Source organism: Motacilla alba, chromosome Z, assembly GCF_015832195.1.
Source record: "Motacilla alba alba isolate MOTALB_02 chromosome Z, Motacilla_alba_V1.0_pri, whole genome shotgun sequence".
NCBI lineage: Eukaryota > Metazoa > Chordata > Aves > Passeriformes > Motacillidae > Motacilla > Motacilla alba.
This window is the reverse complement of record NC_052046.1, coordinates 66,452,099-66,472,815: the sequence shown is the minus strand read 5'-3', so window position 1 is coordinate 66,472,815 and position 20,717 is coordinate 66,452,099. Positions and strand designations below refer to the sequence as shown.

Genomic DNA, 20,717 nt, shown 5'->3' with positions numbered 1-20,717 from the left:
AAGATTAAATCATCTGCCTTTATTCCTAGGGGAAACACAGTTAAGGACTCCTAAAAGCATCTTTGATTTCAAGATAGATAGAGCAAGGGATTCCCATCTTGTTTTCATGAAAAAACAGCATATCTTAGCTGAGCCTCAGTATTGGATACAGAAGAGCTATTTCTTCCTTTCCAGAATAATTTGAAGTTCTGAAAAAAAGCTAGAGTAGGGGGACAATATTTCACTATATTTCTCTATATTCTACATAGAATCACTCTATTCCTGTAGAGATATTGTAGAATATAGAGACAATCTGTGTACTGTATAGATAAATATTTATTATAATGATTTTTACTATGTCTGTCTGTTGTGTGTATTTTGATCATACATCAGTACAGATGAATGACAGAAGGCTTACAAAGTGAGCAGAAGAAATACCATAACATGCCATGTTTTAAGGAGTAGTAGTAAAGAGTGACCAGAAGTCAATAAGGTTTTAATACCAGTGCCGACCGCGTGGTCAAAGCCCAACATACATACCAGTACTTATTAAATTGACTGAAAATATATAAAGGGACATGTAAAGGTATAATCCATTGTTTAAGCCTTCTGTAATGATACTTAAAAATATATCTTATTTCTCTGTTTAAAAAAAGGCATAGCAAGTGGTGAGATTGCAAGCCTAGTCACACTTACTAATTATGCTAAATTTTTGTTTTTAATTAGAGTAGGTCTTTTGAGACTAAATCTTTTACCATTAGGCTTTTTGAAACTTATGAGATAAAAAGGAAGAGTTTTTTTAGAATATTATTTACATGATTTTAATTAATGATTATAATCTCCATGGTCATTTTTGAAAAAAAGCACCTAATCCCTTAACCAGTTTTCATGATTTGCATTTTGCAAAAACATGTAAGCTCTGCAGGCTTATTATCTCTGATTTTTTCCAAACCAAAATTATTTTTAGAGAACTGTATTTTGTTTCTACTCCAAGTCCCATTTCCTATCATAACACCTGTTTCTCATGCAGAGTGAACTGATTGGTAGAAAAGTAAAGTTTGCTTCCTTTTGCCAAGACAGAACATAGCCCTTGGCAAGGTTACCTTTGAAAACAGTTTTTCATGCAGACACCGTATATAAGCACTATTGCTGTTGCCAAGATCCTCTGACTAATGAAGGGTCGGCGCAATAGTGTATTCTTTCTCGTTGCTGGCGGCACGTATATGTAGCATTTCTTCTGAGAAAAGGCACTCTAGTGTTTCAAACAGAAGCTAGAAGTCTAACCTTCTAGGAGGAAGGTCAGTGTTAGTTTTTATTGATAGCACAGAAGAAAGCGACTCTATAGGAATATGAAAGATAAACTCTGTGGCAAGCTGAAACTCTTAAAAGTACAGAGTTTTCAAATGTTTTTTAACAAAAATTAGTTCTAAAACTTTCATGTTTGCAAAGTTACTTCTTTGAATCTCGAAGCAGGATTATGCTTGGTTTTCCATATTGATTTGGGGAACCGATTCCTAACTAGGTGGGATTAGCATATAGACTGAATTTAAAGGTCAGAACTTCAGGTGCTTACTTACCGCTTAATTTTTTTTTTTCTGTTTCCCTCTAAATGGAAAAATATGTAGAGTGTGTAGCAAAAAAGTTCAAGTATTGCTCTTAGTATCAATTGCATTTAGAAATCCATTAAAATTCCATTTTTTTCAAATGTGTAGAGCAAATAATCTTTTCTTTGACAAAGAATAAATGCTTAGGTATCTTCAGCTCAGATTTTTAAATAAAAACTTCTGGTAAAACTTAATTTACATGGGTAGGCTATAATCTACTTAAAAGCCAAGAATTTCTAATGTAAAATTTGAATTAAATACTGTGTCTCACAGCTATAGTAATATAAAGTTATATATTCTAGCAACAAGTGAGGAAATTAAAGCAAGGTGAGGTAAGTTTCTTTAGGGTAATCCAGTAGCTACTCTGTGGGTATCCTCAGCTAATGAAAAGTTTTAACTTGCAGAAAATTCTTGGAGAACTTTCTTTATATTTTCATTCTTAAGGAACTGTAGTACTCCCATCATATGCATCGCTTTTCATGAGATTGGTAGTGAGCTTAGCAGCAGCACTCACAATGGTTAAAATTTGCTGCATTATTAAGGGCAACTGGACTCTTCTTTTATAACTGTGTTTTCCCAGACAGTTAACTAATTTCCAGGAAAAACTTCTATGTCATGTGTCTCAGACTGGACTTTTGCTGGAGACTTCTTTCTCTGTTCTTGTGATAGCACTGTATGTCAGATAGAAGACTTTTTGTTTATTTTCATTGTACTAAGTACACATGTCCGTACTTCATCTTGAAATAACTTATTTTTATTGTAATAACTTCTATTTTTGTAATAGCAAATACATTTTTAAATTAAGCAAATCATCCCTGTCATGTATCTTAGCCTTAAACAACAACTTTGTATAGATGCAAAGTAAATGCAACCCTTATTAAGGAGCTTCAGGATTCTGTTTTTTGATTCTAGCTTGTCATTTGTTCTTTCAAAACAAGGAGCATCTCCTTTCCTGGTTAAAACCTTTTTCTGATTAAAAAAAAACCTGTTTAAAACTGCTATATAGCAAGTTCATCGGCTCTTGTATTTAATACTTCATTAAATCATGTTCATTGGTTTGAAACTGTTTCTTCTTCATTAACTTGGTGTGTACATGCCACTAGTCTGGTTTGGGCTGGGATAGAGTTAATTTTTTTCACAGCAACTCTTTTGGGGCTATGATTTCTATAACATTCAATTATTAGAATTTTTGCTGAAGATAATCTTGATATTACAGGGTTGGGTATTTTAGTTATTGCTGAGGAGTGCTTACATAGAGTGAAGGCCTTTTTTGCTTCTCATGTTTGCAGCACAAATCCTAAACATAGCACCCTGATACTTACTATGAAGAAAATTAACTCTATCACATCCAAAACCAGCACACAGAGTTAAGTGTGTCTGATGTAATTTTGACGTTTTCTTTGTGTGTTCGCAATGATCGTTCTAATTAAATTGACACGGCTTTTGACTAGTAGTATAATTAGCTCATCATTTCAGGTTTTTTTCAGATAGAATTTACTACGTATTTTCAAAATGAATAAATTTCCTTGCTTTCTCAGTGTTGCAGCAGAGATGAAGTACTTGCTTACAGTGAGGCATATATATCCTATTATGTGTATAAAAAATAAACTGTTGAATATTGAGCTCAGTTTCAGAGTCTTGGCTTTCGATTTTAATTGGATGTTTACTCTTTGGGCATAAGGCCAAAAAGAGCAAAACCACAGGAACAACGCTGTTTCTTGAACAAAGTTAATTAGTGTTTTTTGAGCTCTTCTAAGTCACTTCTTCAAGTAGTTGTTGAGTATATTGGACCCATGTCTACAGCAGTGATAAACAAGTTAGCACTCATTATTGTGTAATATAGTGTGTACCACATATTTAATAATTCTCCAACTTGATTGCTATAACCAGTTAAATCTTTACATATATGCAATGATGAGTTGATTCTGTAGTTCCAGTTATTGAATTAGCTATTAAATGCTCTCACCAAATGTTTATGGTGGTAGTTTTATATTTTCTATAAGGTACTTCTACTGAGTACACTACAGAAGTTTTTCTCAGTCTGAAATGCCAATAACTACCTTAAGGATATTTCCTCTCAACCCTACATAACAAAAGTAAGTGTATGCTATCCTAACAGAGGAATAGCAGAATGATAGTTTTTTGGAAACTGTATTTTGTTGCTCTGGTGGTATGCAGGAATCTTTATGACTGTCATTTCCCCACTAGAAACTTGAAGCATGAACGTCTCAGGTTCAAACACCAACTAGTTTGCCAATGATTTAGCAAGCTTCAGAGAGGCTGGGTCTACAACTACTGAAATCACTCAAGTAATAACGCAGCTGATGAGAAATTTCTTATGTGAGATTGGTCCTCGGAAAATCAGTGTGTTTTTTATTTACAAATCACTTCTGGATGCTCCTCTGGGCATTCAAAACTCCTTGCTTTTGCAGTTTCTTTACATGATACTAAAGATGCGTGCATGAGCTCATAGTCTTTCAGCTATTCCCTTGCTTGTCTAGTGACCTTATTCAACCCTAACACAACTGAAAAACAAAAACAGCAGAAAGAGAAGGTAATTAGTCAATTCCTTATTTTACAATTCAAAATACAGAAGCAAAACTTATAGCACTTTCTTCTTTTACTTATTTTAAACTTCTCTGAATGTTTGTTTTACATACTGCATTTTATAAACAAGGCAGACAATAAAAGTGAAGCTTGCAGTGATGGGGTAAATTCTGAATTTAGTGCAGAATCATGAAAAGTGTATGTTACAGGTGTTTGTGGGAATCACCTAGTCCTACCCTTGTCTTCATAGGGTGACCTTACATGATTTTGTAGAATGACATGTCTCACTGCCACAGCTTTTCATGTAGTTTTTTGTGGTTTAGTATCACAGCACTCTGCTGGTCTTCTTCAGCCCACTGCAGTTGTACTTTGGGATTAAAAAAAGTGAAACATATCCTAATGCACTCTGCACAACACCACTGATATGCCTTATTGTATTGCTTCTTCAGAATCTATTGAGAACAGTCCAGTCAGTGTTTTCTTCCTGCAGCTATTTTTCTCTTGAATTGATGAAAAAAATCTGAGGGACAGGCTCAGAGACAAACTCAAATAGCTACAGGAGTCAATCAGAAGAGAGCAGCTGAGGCCTCTGGGCTGCGGGAGCTTGGGACCTGCAGCTGCAGTTCATGAGCAGGCAAAAATAAGTGTGAAGTTAATGCAAGTACTGGATATTTTGCACTGGATAGCTGCTTATCAGGGAGTGAAAAGAAGGATGAAAATAGATTTTGGAGTAGTAACCACTGTGTGAGACTGGCTTCTTAGCACTGACCTGATCTAGAGAATTTTTCTAAATTCACACCATGGGATTGGAAAGATTAAGGAGCTCAGGTTAATTCTTCTGTGGTGAGTTCCTTGCTAAAGAGGTCAGGTGGAATGAACAATGGGAGTCTTTCAGTTAGTTGGGCTGTATTCACTTGTGTCTCTGTCTTAACTGCAGTGAGGCATTCAGTTGGTCTGTTAACACTGCATGAGAACCTTGCCTACCTGTCATTTTTAACTTGTGATTTGGAATAGTTCTAAAATAATCCTGTATAATAATAATCTAGATGCTCATTCAAAGTACTCTCATACGTAAAAGACATGGAAGTACATAAAAGAAAATAATATTGCCATTTGAATTTTTGTTGTAGAAAAAAGAAAGAACTGGCTACAATATTTTCTCTGCTATTTTATACCTTAGCATATTACTTGCCTCTTTTCTGCCTCACATTTTTCCTTTGAATTCTCTTATCCCTCCTTTTCTCCTTCCTTGATCTTATGGAAGAGTAACATGAGTAGTTCAAAAAATCAAAAGCAACACACCAAAAACCACAAAACCACAATCATGGAGGTGCTTCTACATGTTCTATGATTTTCCCAGCAAACTGCAGTGGTTTTGCAAGTGTTTTACAAATGTCAAGTGATGGAGGTCAAACCACTGAAACCTCTTCAGAAGCAGCCTAATGTTCCATTCCCTGTGTCATTTTCCATATTATAGCAGTGGTGACTATCCAGAGGTTTTCAGAGCCACTTGCATGTAGATTGTGACAAAGCCATAGAACATGAAGCTTAAAGTTCATCTCTAGTTGGAAGTATTCCATTGTATCTGGTTCTTTAAAAATACCTTCCTGTACATTTAATCTTATTTGTAGACAATCTATTACAGTGTCTTATTTTCTCAACAGTGGAAAGCTTATGTTAACATTATCTGGATATTTCTTGCTGCAAATGAGGACCACCTCACCACTGATGAGGAGCAAGATTTCTTTTTGATTTAAAGAGATTTTAGTCCATCATCCTGGTCACTCCTTTGTAATTGTTATAATTGAGTTAACTGTCTGGTGAAGTTTAGTGAGTCAGAAGTAAGAAGGAGCATTTAATTCTCATCTTTCAGAATCACATTTTGACACAGATCACAGATTTCCTTAGCAGTAGAATGATATAGCAATCTTTTTGCAGGTTTTCCTGTAACAACTGAGCATACTTTTTTGCATAATTTGTATTGTTCTTTGCCCCTTGCCAGTTTTGTTTCAGTTTGTGCTTGGTCTTTTCTGATTTCATCTCTGAATTCTCAGTCCATTATGCTTACATATTTGATATAGTATCCATTTCTTTTAAATCACTTCTGAGTTTAAGAGCAATGAAGAGTTTTGCTTTGTCTGCAACAGGTTTTTCTTGCCATTCTCCTTCATTCTGTTAAATTTTCTTTTCACCAGAATTTAACTCGAAAATAAGAAGGAAAAAAAGAGGAGACTACTAAGTTCAAAACTTGGAATCTAGCAAATTCAGAGTGACTTTGATTTGAACACTTATTTCAAGATCACTTTCATTAGTTGACTTCAACTTTATGTTCTCAGCCCTCTACTTAAAATGAGTCTTAAAAAGCCTCAGTTCCAGTTGCCTGCTTTGTCAAAAATATGTGCAAGCACATTACCAACCCTTTTGGAATTGCCTGTTGTCTTCTGCAGTTGACTGAAGTATCAGGTCAGCTAATTCAAATCATGCTTCAAATCATGATTCATGATGTTGTTCTTCAACAGGTTCTTCCAATGAAATACAAAGTCCTGGCTCAGTCTTGATTCAGTACTTCAGATGGTTCCAACTGAATAGTGCTCATGTTACCCTTGTTGTGGTTTGTTCATTTGCTTTTTTATTTTTCCGTAAAGTTAGGTGTTTTTAGAAGTTGAAAATTACTTTTCTATCTCATAAGTCAGAAAATTATATTCATGACAAAAATAACATTTATGTCCACAGTTACTACCGTAACTTACACCCTTTAAAACCCACTTGAGATACAGCATAAGAAAATACCATAACATACTGCATAGAAAATCCTAATCACTGCTGTCTGTGCTGGGCACTGGTGAGCCACCACCTCGAATTGTGTGTCCAGTTCTGGGACACTCATCACAAGACACTGAGGGGCTGGAATATGGCCAGAGAAGTGCAGCAAGGCTAGGGAAGAGTCTGGAGCACAAGTTTGATTGAGGACCAGATGATGGAGCTGGGGGGGGGGGGGGAGGTGGTGTGGGGGGGAAGCCTGGAGAAAAGGAGGCTCGGATGTGACCTTATCATCTCTACAGTTGCTTGAGAGGAAGGTGTAGCCAGGTTAGGCTCTTCTTCCAGCTAACAAGTGACAGACAAGGGGAAATGGTCTCAATTGGAGGCAGAGGAGGCTTAGATTGGTAAAAATTCTTCATGGGAAAGTTTAGTTGGGCATTGGAACAGGCTGCACAGAGCAGTGGTGGAGTTACCATCTCTGGAGGAATTTAAAGATACACAGATATGGCATGTGGGGCATAGATTGTTAGTGGACTTGGCAGTGTTGGGTTAGTGGTTGGCCTTGATCATGAAGGATGTTTTCAAACCTAAGTGATTCTATGTTCTCCAAAATCAGCAACCAGTAGCCTGACTTGGTGTGATGGAGAACCCTAAATAACTAAGAATGTGGCATTTTATTCAAGGTAGCAGAGAGTTTTTGATGGGGCTGATGTCTCTAATGGAATCTATATGAAATAATTATTAAATAACTGTGCAAGATGACCCTAATATTGTGAAAATACAGCTAGAAAGCTCCTTTCATTAGTAGCATTAGTAAAGTGTCATAAATTTACATTTCCCTAAGGAAGCCATTATTCATCTTTAACATAGCATGTGTTAATGTGTTTTCTTTTTCATGTAAAAGTAAATATAGTAATTACCTCCTAAATAATAAAAGAAGTATTATTTTCAGTTAAGACATTGTAGATAATTGGTTTTTTCCCTGCCGTTGATTCATAGCAAATATTCTATGCATTTCTCAGCATAGCATAGTGCACTCACTGATTATTTTACTGGTGTTCTATGAAAACAGCAAAATTAAAATTCTCATACTAGATAGTCTGTATTTAATTGCTTTGAGAAGTAAAATGCTGTTGGATCTCAATTTTAGAATACCTATATAGAAGAATATTCCACCTCAATCTTAAAATAGCACTTTTTGAAAAATGGGCTTATTTATGGGAGTTTCTTTTTCTTATACACTCAGATAGCAATCAGGTTTTTTTTAATGTGGAAATTTTTAGTTATTGAAAGGTTTCTGCCATTAGATAATACAGGATTGTAACAAGTGGGTGTTGTTGTACTTGAATTTAGTGGTCCTTAATGTTATGAAAAGGATATCCTCAGGATGTTTTACATATATCAAAGCATGCAATTAAATGAGTGTCTTAGTCACACAGTAAAACTGATCTGTCCAACAAACCAGTCAAATGGCTGAACAATGATACAGTAAGTGGTTTCTAACTAAGTTATACATGTGTTTCAAACAATAACTCAGTTATAGCATAAGTTGTTTTTTTTGGACTGTTATTTAAGATAATGCAAATTCCATCGTCTTAAACTTCATGAAATTAGGAATTAGAGATTACAGAGACTGGATTATAAAAATTCATTTAATGGAAGATTTTAGCTGTTTTAGGATTCAAAGACACTGTGAAGAATTAAAAGTGTGTCTATACATTTAAACACTATATATTCTTGTTTATTTGTGTAAAAGCAGAAATTTAAAACAATGGTTAGTAAACTGCCAGTGCTTCAACACATTTCTACCAGCTTGCTTTCTGAGGGAACCTTTGGTCTATTAATGAGACTATCCCTGCCAGAGAAATCGATTCCCAAGTAGACAGCTTAGCAGGATCACTGGTGGAGCAGGTGAGCTGTACAGCAGAGCTGTGGACGAGGCTCCATCCAGCAGCAGTCATGGTGCAGCATCCTGCGACCTGCCTCAGGTGCTTGTGGCACAGCAAGGTGCCAGGGGGTGATTGGCACAATGGCACTGGCCTGCCATTCTCAGGGTAGAAGGGAGAGGCTATTGAGGGTGAACTGGTACACTTGTGGCTGATCACATTTCCACACGGCGCTCAACAAGGATTGTGAGTTTTACCTGGAGATGGAAGTGTATCATTACTCTTTTCTTTCCCAGAAATATGTTATCTTCAAAGCAGATATGATTTTTCAAACTGTTACTTTATACTGCTTTTATCCTTATTATTAGCCTTAAAGAGCATGCAGAGGTCAGGTATTTGACCTATGGAGCATAAAATTTGAATGATGAATTTGATAGATAGGATAAAATATACAGAAGAACAGCAGGGCACAGAGTGACTCAAATAGTTGCAATGTACTGGGTAATTCCATTGTTACCTAGTGTAACAATGTGTATGTGCTTGTGAGGAGGCAAAACGTGTTTCAGCTAGGCTGTAAGAATTTATATTGAGCTTTTCATGAAGACCATCAAATTCAGGTAAGTTGTTAGGGAGGAACAGAGGAATCCCAAGGAACTGTCAACATAGGCAGGGGTACTGGTCCTCCAGTCACCTCTAGCTGTACCAGGCTTCCCTTCACCAAGGCTCCAAAGCTTTTTTGGCAGTCTTCCTACCCTCTCTTCCTCTACTTTGTAATGAGTTTCCTCTAATAGCTTCTGCCTGTGAGAAACCCACCCAAGTAAGTGTCTTCCTTTTATCACTCCTTAAAGCTTCAAGGGATAAATCCTTGCCTTGAAGGGAATGCTCTAAATGGTTTGTGGTGTTCATGCAACAGAACTAGCAAGAAACAGACAATTAAAAAAAACTTTTGAAAGTTGTAGTAAATGGGGGGATAGAAAGCAGAATGACTGTGTTTATTGTTATTGAGTACCAGAGCTATTCAGTAATAAACATAATTACAGAAGCCCTAATGTGATATTAACTAAGTAGTTTCATTATGTTCAGAAACCCCTTCAGAGACATTGTCTTCAAACTTTTAAACATTCATACACAGTGCAGATAAAGAGAAAAATAAATATGAAAATAATTTATTTCTGTTTTTTAAATTTATAGTGCTTGAGGGTATTCCCATACCATCATGCCTAAGAGTATCACACTGATATATAAATAGAAAGAAAAATAGAGTTATACTATTGTCATGGTTTGACGCTGGCCCAATGCCAGTGCCCCCCATGAAAACCCATCTTCCCTGGTGTCTGCTGTGAGATGTGATCAGAGACAGAGCAAAGCAGGCCTCCACTTATAAACAAAAGGGAAAAAACTTTATTATCACAGAATTATACAATGAACACACAGAGCAGAATGGAAACCTTTCAAACATTTCTCCTCCCCCCACTCAATTCTTACAGAATATCACAAAACCTTAGATCTTAATCCAGTCCATCACCCTTCAGATAATCAAATCAGTCCATCTCCACCCTTCCGACAATCACCTCTCATTTCATTGAGGAGAGAAGAGCCCCCCCTTGTGCCACAGGCCAATCCCCGTCACTCAACAACTGCACGTCGTGACTTCTTCCTTCCATGTTCAGTGCTCTCACCACTGCACATGGACCAGAGCTGCTTTTAGGGTTTTCCCTTTCAAGGATGCCCAGTTCCAGAAGAGAACGACAGTCTCTCACCGTTTCGGGACACCAGTCCCCCCCAATATTTCACCCCCTGGGGCCGAGGGGTCTCACCATTACTCATCACCTGTCGTCTCCGCTCACATCCCTCCTTGGCGCCGCCTCCCCCTAAAATGCAGTCTCTGTATTACAGGAAAGATTCTGCTCATGGCTATACAAGAAAGAGTCCAGTCAAAAGCCACTCTATCATCTCCTCCACCTAGGATTTCCTCAACTTCTCCCAGTCCTTCTTCACTTGCACAACTCTGCATCACACTTGCGCATTCCTTCTTATCCGTTTCTCTCCTCTCTCAGCTCCCGGAGGATCAGCATTTGCAAGGTTTTCCATCGTCTCACAGAAGGGTTAAAATCACAGTCTCAGCTCATCTGGAACTCCCACACGACGGGCACTCTTCCCCTCGTCGGCCCCCCCCCCCCCCCTTCTCTTCCTCGGCCAGGCCAGTGCTATCGAATTTCAAGATAGCACCTCTCTCTCTCTCTCTCTCTCTCCCGAGGAAGGGGGGGCTGCCCGCTGCCTCTCTGAGTTCCTCCACCCCTCCGTCTCTGTGGGGAACTCACTCTTATCCAAGCCATCGCCTCCCGTCCTCGGCCCATGGCTCCGGCCTACCTCCCCCGGCCGCGTGGCCTTTTCCCCTCCCCCACCCAGCCCGAAGCTGGGCAGGGGAGGTCTGAACTCTTCCATCCACCGGAACCAAGAGAGGAAGATCCCCTGGGAGCTCTCGCTTTTAACCCCTGTGTTCTCAGAGGCGGATCCATATCCTCAATGGTCAAACCAGGTGCCAATATCCACATCTGGGCACCTATTGGTTTGACCACTACCACCTCCCAAAAACTCATTTCCTCTCAAACCACGACAACTATCTTCTCTGATTGAAAGCAATGTTAGCCCAAATATTGTGCATGTTTTCAGATATGCACGAGTTACAGTTACATTTGATGTTGAATGTGTTTCTGCAAAACAATAAAATCCTGACTTTTGCTCTGGTTTTCCTGGGCTTTACTTTTCATCCACACACCAGAATTAATGTTAAAAATGAAATTGGTTAAAGGCCACCTCATGGTCCCTTCTCTTAATTATACATCTGGTGCATCCATTTACCCTTCTAACATGTAAGCTGCAGAATGGTTACCTCTGCCTAAAATATTAACCAGATAAGTCACTTCTAACCCTCTACTAGAAACACAATGGTCAGTCTCTATTGATGAAATAGAAAATTAAAATCATTACTCAAGACAGAACTGTAATAACACCATGAATCATGTGACAAAAAGTGATCGAACTTTGTAAAGTGCAGAAGTAATATCCCTCCCTCTTTGGTCTTTATTTAACAATTGTGTGCTTTCACAGGCTTTTCCAGAGAACATTTTAGACAGTGGAAGTGCCTGGAAATCAAATCTTTATTAAATATTTATGAGGGAGGACACCTAATGACTTCTAGGGGACCCTACAAAGAGATTCAGTATCCATAGAGTGCACTTATCATTGTTTGTTGTTGCTATGATGGCTGATATTAAATATTTAAGCAGTGACAATTTGCTCAAAGCTCTACAAGACCAAGAAAATGCAACACATTATTCCAGCCTTTAAAAACTTCGTCTTAATCAAACAAATGCAGAAAGTACACTAACTCACTATGAAACATACCTGAAAAACAAACCTGAGTAGAGCACCTTTTCACATTGCCCTTGCTTTCCCTCTGCCATCCTCACTTAGGTGCCTTGCAGCAACAGGGGGAAGGTGCAGGAGGAAGGTGCTTCCTGTTGGGGAAGGTGTAATCAAAAGCCACTGTTTGCTCCCTCACCTTCACAATAACTGCAGGGACAGCTGTTTGAGTTTGTTCATTTCCCCTGTGACATCATGCTAGAGAACATGGGAAAGGGCACTGTTAGCATCTTCAGGAAGAGGATCCCCAAAGGGTTCACTGATGTAAGATGAGTCACAATTCAAGAATTTGCAGCAAGAGTTTTTGGTTCACTGGCTGAAAGCAGAAGAGATTGTCTGCTTGGCATACAGGTATGGAATTGTCATCACATACATATAAGTACAGGAAAGTCTGATGAGAACTGAATGAAAGAGATACAAAAATGTAAAGTACCCAATGCTGCTGGTGAAAAATAAGGGATGTTGTTTTTCAGAACTATTCAACATCCGTGCTAAGTAGATCTTCATGATATTCTTAAAAGACACAGACAAAAATTATAAGGAGGAGGCTTATAGTTTTGTTATTGTCCTTCCTGTTTAGAAGGACAATATAGTTTGATAAGTGGTACTTTGTAGTATGTGTGTTGAGAATAGTGTACCAAACAAGCAACTCAACATTTTAATAGTTTCTGTGGATAGAGACAGGGAGGAGACAGTGTGGAACTGAAACCTCTGACCATAAGTAATGAAGACAGTATGCAGAATAAAGTATTGCCATCTCCCTTGAATAATATTGTGTAGATTCAGACTTCAGTTTTGCAAAACAGACTAGCATAGGAGAATGAAAAAGGATATAGAAGAAAGTTTGAGAATCATCAGCAGTTACCCACCAACAGAGGAAGTAATAACAAATAATAAGAAATTGGAACCACTATAAATAAATCAAGAAGAAAGAGAAAGCATCACAAATCTGATCATTGAAGTCCTTAAGCCCAGAGGAGTTCAAAACCTTTAGAGAAAAAAATGATCTGTGACTCAGCTGCCATGGTATTGATGGATCTATGTATGTTTTTTAATGTGTATCTGTCAGTTGGCAAAAAGACTAACTAAACCAGTAAAAAATTTGCAATTTGGTGCACAGTTACTTTGGTTTTGTCCATTAGCTGATTTCCAAATACTATTTTAAAATAGAAACCTTTAACTTCTTAGAATCAATGTATTAAACTTTCAGTTTATTTGACATCTTCTGATAATTTAATTTAATTACAAGAATGTTTGCTTCTTCAAAAACAATTACATTGATTTTTAATATTCCTTTAGTTTGTAAAGGAGAAAAATATATACAGATTTGAACTCTTTTGTGAATTTAAACAAGGGAAAGTTTTTCAGATGTTAAATGCATTTAAAAATTAATATGTTGCACTTCAGTAAAGTTTACAAAGGTACTTTCACTCTTAAGCATTATTTTCCATAATAAGAAAAGGAAGGCAGAAAGCAGTTACTAAGTTTCTAAAGGTTAAATTAGAAAAAATTAGAAATGAGAAATATTTGAAAATTATAGGATCCAATGTAAACCTGGAAGATCAATAATTTATTTAAAATTCATTCTCTGTTTGAGGTATTACTAGGATACTAATCCAAAATTATGTCTAACCTTTTATACCATGTTGCTTCCTAGGAAACCTGTTTTAGCATTCTGCTGTTCTGATGGTGAGGTGGGAGAACACAAGGAGAGCAGTCTTTATTACAAATCCTTTTTTTTTTCTTGCAGAGATCATGCAGAACAATATATCAGTGTCTTTTATAATAATTTCATTTGACACATAGGGAATCTGTTACATGTTTTCATCTTAGCCTTTGAATCAGATCACCTAAGCCCAGTACCTTCAACCTGACATTTAAATGCTAAAGTCTTATCTAGAGCTGATTTTGTCTGTTTTGAAAATGGGTCTCCTGAGCTGCAAGCAGAAGGCAACGTGAAGCACCTCAGTTGTGCCTTTCACATCTTAGTTTTATTAATACAGTGCTGAACAAGATTCACTTGTATCATTCTCTTGGATAGTCTGTAATAAGTTGAAATACTTCACCAGTCTCTGTTCTGTTTGCTTTTATCTTTATTAAAGCAGGAACAAAATTCCCTGTTCATTTTCATTTTAGTTTGAAGAGCAGGCTAGGTTTTTATATATTTAGAAAGAAAACATGTTTTATATGTTTAGAAAGAAAGATACAATTTGGTTTTATTATAGTTTCACGAGCAATAAATTATATTTAATTATTGAAAGCTTGCCAGTGAACTCTTAAGTACTTCTCAGCATGAGAAGTAACTAACTCACACTAACTCAGCTGTGAGTTAGGAAAAGTGGGATAATAGTATTTAAAGTTTTTTGCCATGTGTAAAATACAAAGTTCATCTTCATAATCAAAAAGGAGAAGGATGCGATTAGTACAAGTTTTGCTGTCAATTGTGTGTGCAGGGATGTTTTAAAGTAAATCTTGGAAAACCAGTGTTGTTGGATCAGGACAAATGTCTAAAAAGCTTGTAATCATAATTCTTGAGTCATGTAGTTGTTAATATTATATTAAATATATTAAATATATGCTGCTAGTCTAGCTGTCAACCTTTCTGTTTCCATTTTCATATCAGACAGACTCTCTCCCTCCCTCTTTCCTCACTCTCATCCCTCTCCTCTGCCTTCACCCTTCGATTTTCTTTCCCTTTCTCTCCCCTCTGCTCTTGTTCCCCCCCTTTTTTCTAAACCTTCTGCAGTACAGCAGTGATTTTCTGCACCTGAGTTGTGAGAAAGTGGAAGAAAGCTAAAAGAAATTCTGCTAGTTTTTTAGTATTTGCAGTATGAAATGCTAATCACTCTTTTTACAAGTAAATTACCAGGAGAAGCAAAAACAGGTGAAAAACTACTCTTATTTTTAAATTATTGCATTTAAATACAATTAAAAGGTTGAGGCCAGAAGTGGGTTAGGATGGAAAAATTGAAAAAAACAATTTGATTGTCCACCTCTGATAAGAACTGAGAGCTCTATGGAGGCAAATTATCATGCCCAAGATCATCAGCAGATCAACAGCAGGCAACATGGTACACTTTCTTATCAGAAAACACCAGTTCATGCTTATCAAAATCAAATTAGCAAACAGGAAGCCAGGATTCAAACACTGTTACTGCATCTGTACTTATAGTTCCTCACCTGATCTGTGTCTTTGGGTGCCAGCTATCAAAGCTTGGCAGTTTGTAACTAAATGCTGGAGAAGTCTATATTTATGTGACACAGTGCAGTGCTCCAGGTAAGCAAGGGAGCTCCTGCATTACCGCGGCCTGGCACAGCGGCTGATTGTCCTCCTGAGGAGCCCTGTCTACATCTGCACAGCATTCACTGTGCTCTGCTGGGAGAACCTGGACTTAGTTTTATATTTTTGTTTATTTTATAAACATTGCATATTTAACTGCATTCTTATTGTTTACATTTTCTTAGAAAATAATTAGAACAAAGCTCAAGAGCTTTTTTATTTACAGGGAGTGTATGGATAGCTGTGTACAGATGAGCATTAGATTGGTTAAAATCCACAAAACATCATTTTCTAATATTTTTTAATATGATTATAGTGATTTTTGTTCGTGATATATTTCACATGTTGATAGTCAATTTTAAATATCTTTATTTCTAATGCAAAGGTCCATATAATAATATTTTAAGTAAATATGACAAAGTAATTGGAGGAGTGTGCTTGAATATGGTTGAATATCTACATATCTCTTTAAATGTGTCATAACTTTTAAACAAAATCTCCTTTTCCTCAGTGTGAAAAATACGATTGATAGAATTGTTCATCCTAAATTGAGGACCAAGTAACAAAAATTTGCATAATCCATCAAGATTGTGTTCCCTGCACAGATTCACTAGTGTGAACTTAAAATTATTTAGATTTCTTATAAAATATGTTTTCTGCAAATATGAAGGGGACAAAACTGCCTTTTAAGAAAAATTTGAACCAATTGACTGACTCTTGCATTATTTTTCACTTTTAGAAGTACTGTATTCTCTGGAGTGCTCATGGTGTAGGAAGGAAATACACAAAAGAGAAAGTAGTTTTCTGAAGAGATATGAAATATGAAATAGTTTATGGTTAACATTTTAATGATGGAAGTTACAAAACTAGCTATTTAATTGATCTCTTGTCCTTAACAATTATGAGAACACTTGCAGTTTCTTGGAGAAAATCACACCAAGGAATAGCAAGTTCATTCAGTACGTCGTTGAGACAAGTCAGGTTTACTTCTTGTTATAAAAGTTTTTCTTTATTATTGATGCTTTGTGTTCTTTGTGTCCTAACACTTCATATTGGCATTGTGGCAGGTTATTGCCTTGTGTTCTGTTCCTGTTTTTCTGATTTGCAGCATTGGAAAGGCTGTGGGGAGGCAATTCTTGCTGTGTATTGCTGCCTATAAGTGTTTTTGGTAATCATCAATTTAAACACTGAAATAGGTATGGAAGGGATACTTTATTGTTACTACTATGGGTATCTAGGAGGTCAGGTAAATTGATGAATTTAGTAGGGGTGTCTGTGTTTTCTTTCTGTACTGTTGATGGGAGATTATGGATTCATCTGCAAATCATGTCAGTGGAAGGACAGGGGACAGCTTGGATATGTTTTTGTCTCTCTAAATCTTGTTTTGGACATTAAAGAGAAAGTGCTCAAGATCCCTGGAAAAGTTTCTGTGCATTACTCTGTCTTGTAAGGCTTTTCAATATTAAACATTTCATGAATAAATAAACAAAAATGGACTAGGAATGATTTTATTGTGGTTTGAATGAAATGCAGGCACAAGTAAGCATTAACTACAGAAATTGAGTCTCTGCAAAAGGGAAGCTGAATGTAGGAGCAAGCACAAGGCAAATCAGGACTTAATATTTATTCCTCAGGTATGTTTTTGCCATCATTGATCAGTTCAAACTAATTTACTTATGAAACCAGTAGTTTCCAAACTGATAACTGGAACAGTTGTAATCTCTCATTGGTCTATAACACTGAACAAATACAATATTTTATTTTAAAATAGGGTTTGGGTGGTGGTTTGGTATTTGTTTGGTTTTTTAAAAATTATTTATGTTGTATTTATAGAGTTGACAGCATTTAGAATGAAAAACTTCATAATTTTACTGGTTTAATTTGTCTGCTTGTTTGTTTGGAGTGCCAAGGGAGTGCCTTTGTGGTGCTCACTACAGCTCTCTTCTGCTTTACTTTATCTTGGAGAAATCATGGGGATTTGAAAAACAAAAATGAAGCATTGTAATAGTTATGTAAAAAAAAAAAAAAAGCAGCCTTTTTTTGCATGTTTATTCTTAATATTTTCTTCATGCTTGGTGTTTTGGTAGCCAGTATTTTTAAATCATCATCATAATTTGTTCTTTCATGGTTTAATTTTCTTTAGTCCCTTAAAATTAAATGAATTAAAGTATTACAGACATAGGTAATAAATTTATGAATGAAAAATGTTTTCGGATAGTAATTCTAATAAATCACTTTAATTAGCATTCGAGAATCAAACAGCTGTGGTATCCAGGTCTTAAAAAGGACCTTTATTTTTTAAAAAAAATTAAACAATCTTGTCATGTGGATTTGCTTATAATACCTGTCATTAGATAACTCAATGGAAACTTCCAGCCCCTACCCAATGAAGTGGGCTTAGAACCAATGTCTGATAGAACAGAGCTTTATCATTTAATGCCTAATCTAAAAAATATTATATTTTCATGCGTTTTCAGTGAATCAGGTATAACAGATGCATCAAAACTATAGTTACAGGATTAAAATAGTTTTACTATTAACTGAAGGTCAGATTTACTTCTTGTAAATCTGATCTCATACATTTCTATAGGTTCAATTTTAATTATTTCTAATTCTATTTTTTGGTTTCTTTCTGTCACATAATCATATGTTTCTATGATTTATATTTTCCTGTCCTTCTTTCAAGATACATTTATAATCGTGACGATATAAGAGAGGATACAGCAAGCAGTGGGTTATTTTATCCTTTATGCATTATTTTATGTTTACTCTTTAAAGATTTAATCAGACCAATAAGCATATTATTGGGCTTTCTACATGTAAGCGTAAATAACACTGATTATACTATTTAGTTTTCATGGGCTTTCAATGATTGAAAAATATTTTTTATATTAATTCCTTGATAATCAAATCATTATTAACAAGTCACTTAAAGTTGAGAAAATTAGGGTGGATATATAGAATTGTGCTTTCTATTTTTTAAGCAGTGCAGGAAGTTCAAGAAATTCCATCCTTTGTCATAAAGTAGTTGTTTTTAGAGCAGCTACTATTTCATTCACCAAAAAGATAGATTTAGCTTTTTGTATTGTACCATATGTGTTTTGTTGGTTTTTCTCTTTGCATTGATGAGCAGAGTATCTGTTTCAGGTATTCGTTTGGACCACAAGAGTTCTGTACCCTGTCTCTATTGATTTTTCTACTTGATTCTTCTTTTGTTTATAATGAAGTAAATTTTTAAAGCATTTAAAAATTTGAGTAATCTTCTGTCATGGCATTAAACCATATGATACCTTATATGTAGCCTTTTCCACAGTAATTCACACCAATATTCAGTGGGGCAGTTTCTGAATGCTGCTGCTATCCCAGCAGTGTATGAAAGATAGATCCAAAGTGTGGGATTGCAGGTTTTCTGCTACTTCTCCAGATATTTGTAACAATGTATTGCAAGGCAGGGGTCTAAATAACTTTTTACTTTGTGAGACTGGAGAACTGAAATGTATTAAAATTTTTCATTTTGATGTCTCTTGTACAAACACGTGCCTGAAATTCCAGTGATGATTTTCGCTTATATAAGCACTTTTTCATCTACAAGAGTCTATATTCTGGTATTATTTCTTAGATTTTTTTTCTAGTTTGATCACATTTCAATATTATTTGATTTTAATGTGTTTTGTAATGACTTAATAATCATTCATACCTGTTCTATAACTGACAACTAAGAAAAAGTTATAAATGTAAATTATTTTCCTCATGATTAATGTGTAAGCCAGTGTTAACCTGTATAGTCTGTATTAACCAATACCATCTTTATGACAAGACTGACTCTTTGTAACATCTCTCTCTGGGTGAGAAAGTGAGTGCGTTGTCCCTTGACCAGAAATAAGAACACGTCACATTTACACCTGGTTGCCCTTTCTTTTCATGCTTTAAGGTTACAATTCTTAACAGCCAAGTAAACTGAACAGAACTGCTGTTTTCCTTCAGAATTTTTCTCCCAGTCTCCTGTGCAGCTATTTGATTTTATTCATGGTAAGGCTTATTGAGATATAAATGAGAAAAGGCAGCATTTCTCAGCTCACAGAAATTAGTGAAAGCACATACATGTTTGATGTTTACTTTGAATGTGACCATTTGTGTAATATGTCCTACTAGAAAATACTTCTGCTTTGATTTGTGTAGACTATATTACAAAATGCCTGTATGTTTTGAGGGGTTGAGTTTACACACTATTGAATCAGCTGGAGCAGCTTTCACAGATGCATTAATTTAACAAATGCTTATGTAGTTAACTGCTCCCTTGACAATAAATGGAAATGATCATCAAGCCCCAGAGCTAAAAACCTGTCCAGATTAGCTGAGTAACCAATACTTTCTAATTATGAGTTTCAGCAGCTCACACCCCTGTGCACTGTGACAGAGAGGGACCTGTGGTACACTGTTACTTCTGGGAAAAATACCCAGTTATGCTGGAGCCATACTGCAGGCAGTCATCTCCCAGAGATGCTGGTTTGTCTAAGTGAGAAAATGCCTCTCTCAGTAACACGCTGGTCATCCAAATACGTCCAGAGCAATAGCCCTTCAAATCAACCGGCATGTTATACTCAAGCATCTGTTTGGCATGTCACTGTCAGCTGAAAAGGACTTCCATGCAGAGTACTTGCAGCAGTTCTTGAAATATCAGGGAAGCATCACTGGTTTTGGTTAACACAGTGAACGAAGGATTCTCGACAGGTTGGGATATTTTTCACTAAACATTTGCATGGTACATTTGCCATGCTCATCTGGGTGAGTTCTGCACAGTGAAAATTTTTGGTTTTTGAGCTTTATCTCACTTTAAATGCTTTGGGGTGCATTTTAAGTAGTAGTGGTGTACAAAAAAATGCCCAAATTACCATGTAAAAGTGGAAAATAGTCATGTCTTAACTCCAGTCAACAGCTAAGTAGCATGCAACTTGCACCCCCAGCTACTCCCACCATGGGATGGGGATGAGAATCCAAAGGAAGGCAAAACCCCAGGAATGAAGTAAGAACAGTTAATAATTGGAAAAAAAAAGTAGCAGTAAGAGTAGTAGTAGTGTTCTGCAGCACTACTGTTCCTGATGTTCCATTATTCCTGTTGTAATGAAAAGAGAGACAGCAAAATGAGACAAATAAAACCCAAGAGAAAGAAGTGAGGCACAATGTCATTGTTCATTAGTTACTAATGCCCAGCCTGTTCCGCAGGAGTGCTGGGCC

General features: G+C 36.4%; 1 protein-coding gene across 2 annotated transcripts in view; it reads left to right on the top strand.

Moving 5' to 3' along the window:
* The window catches only part of FBXL17 (F-box and leucine rich repeat protein 17), a 277,370-nt gene that overhangs the window by 140,718 nt on the left and 115,935 nt on the right, over positions 1–20,717 (top strand). The window lies entirely within an intron of this gene.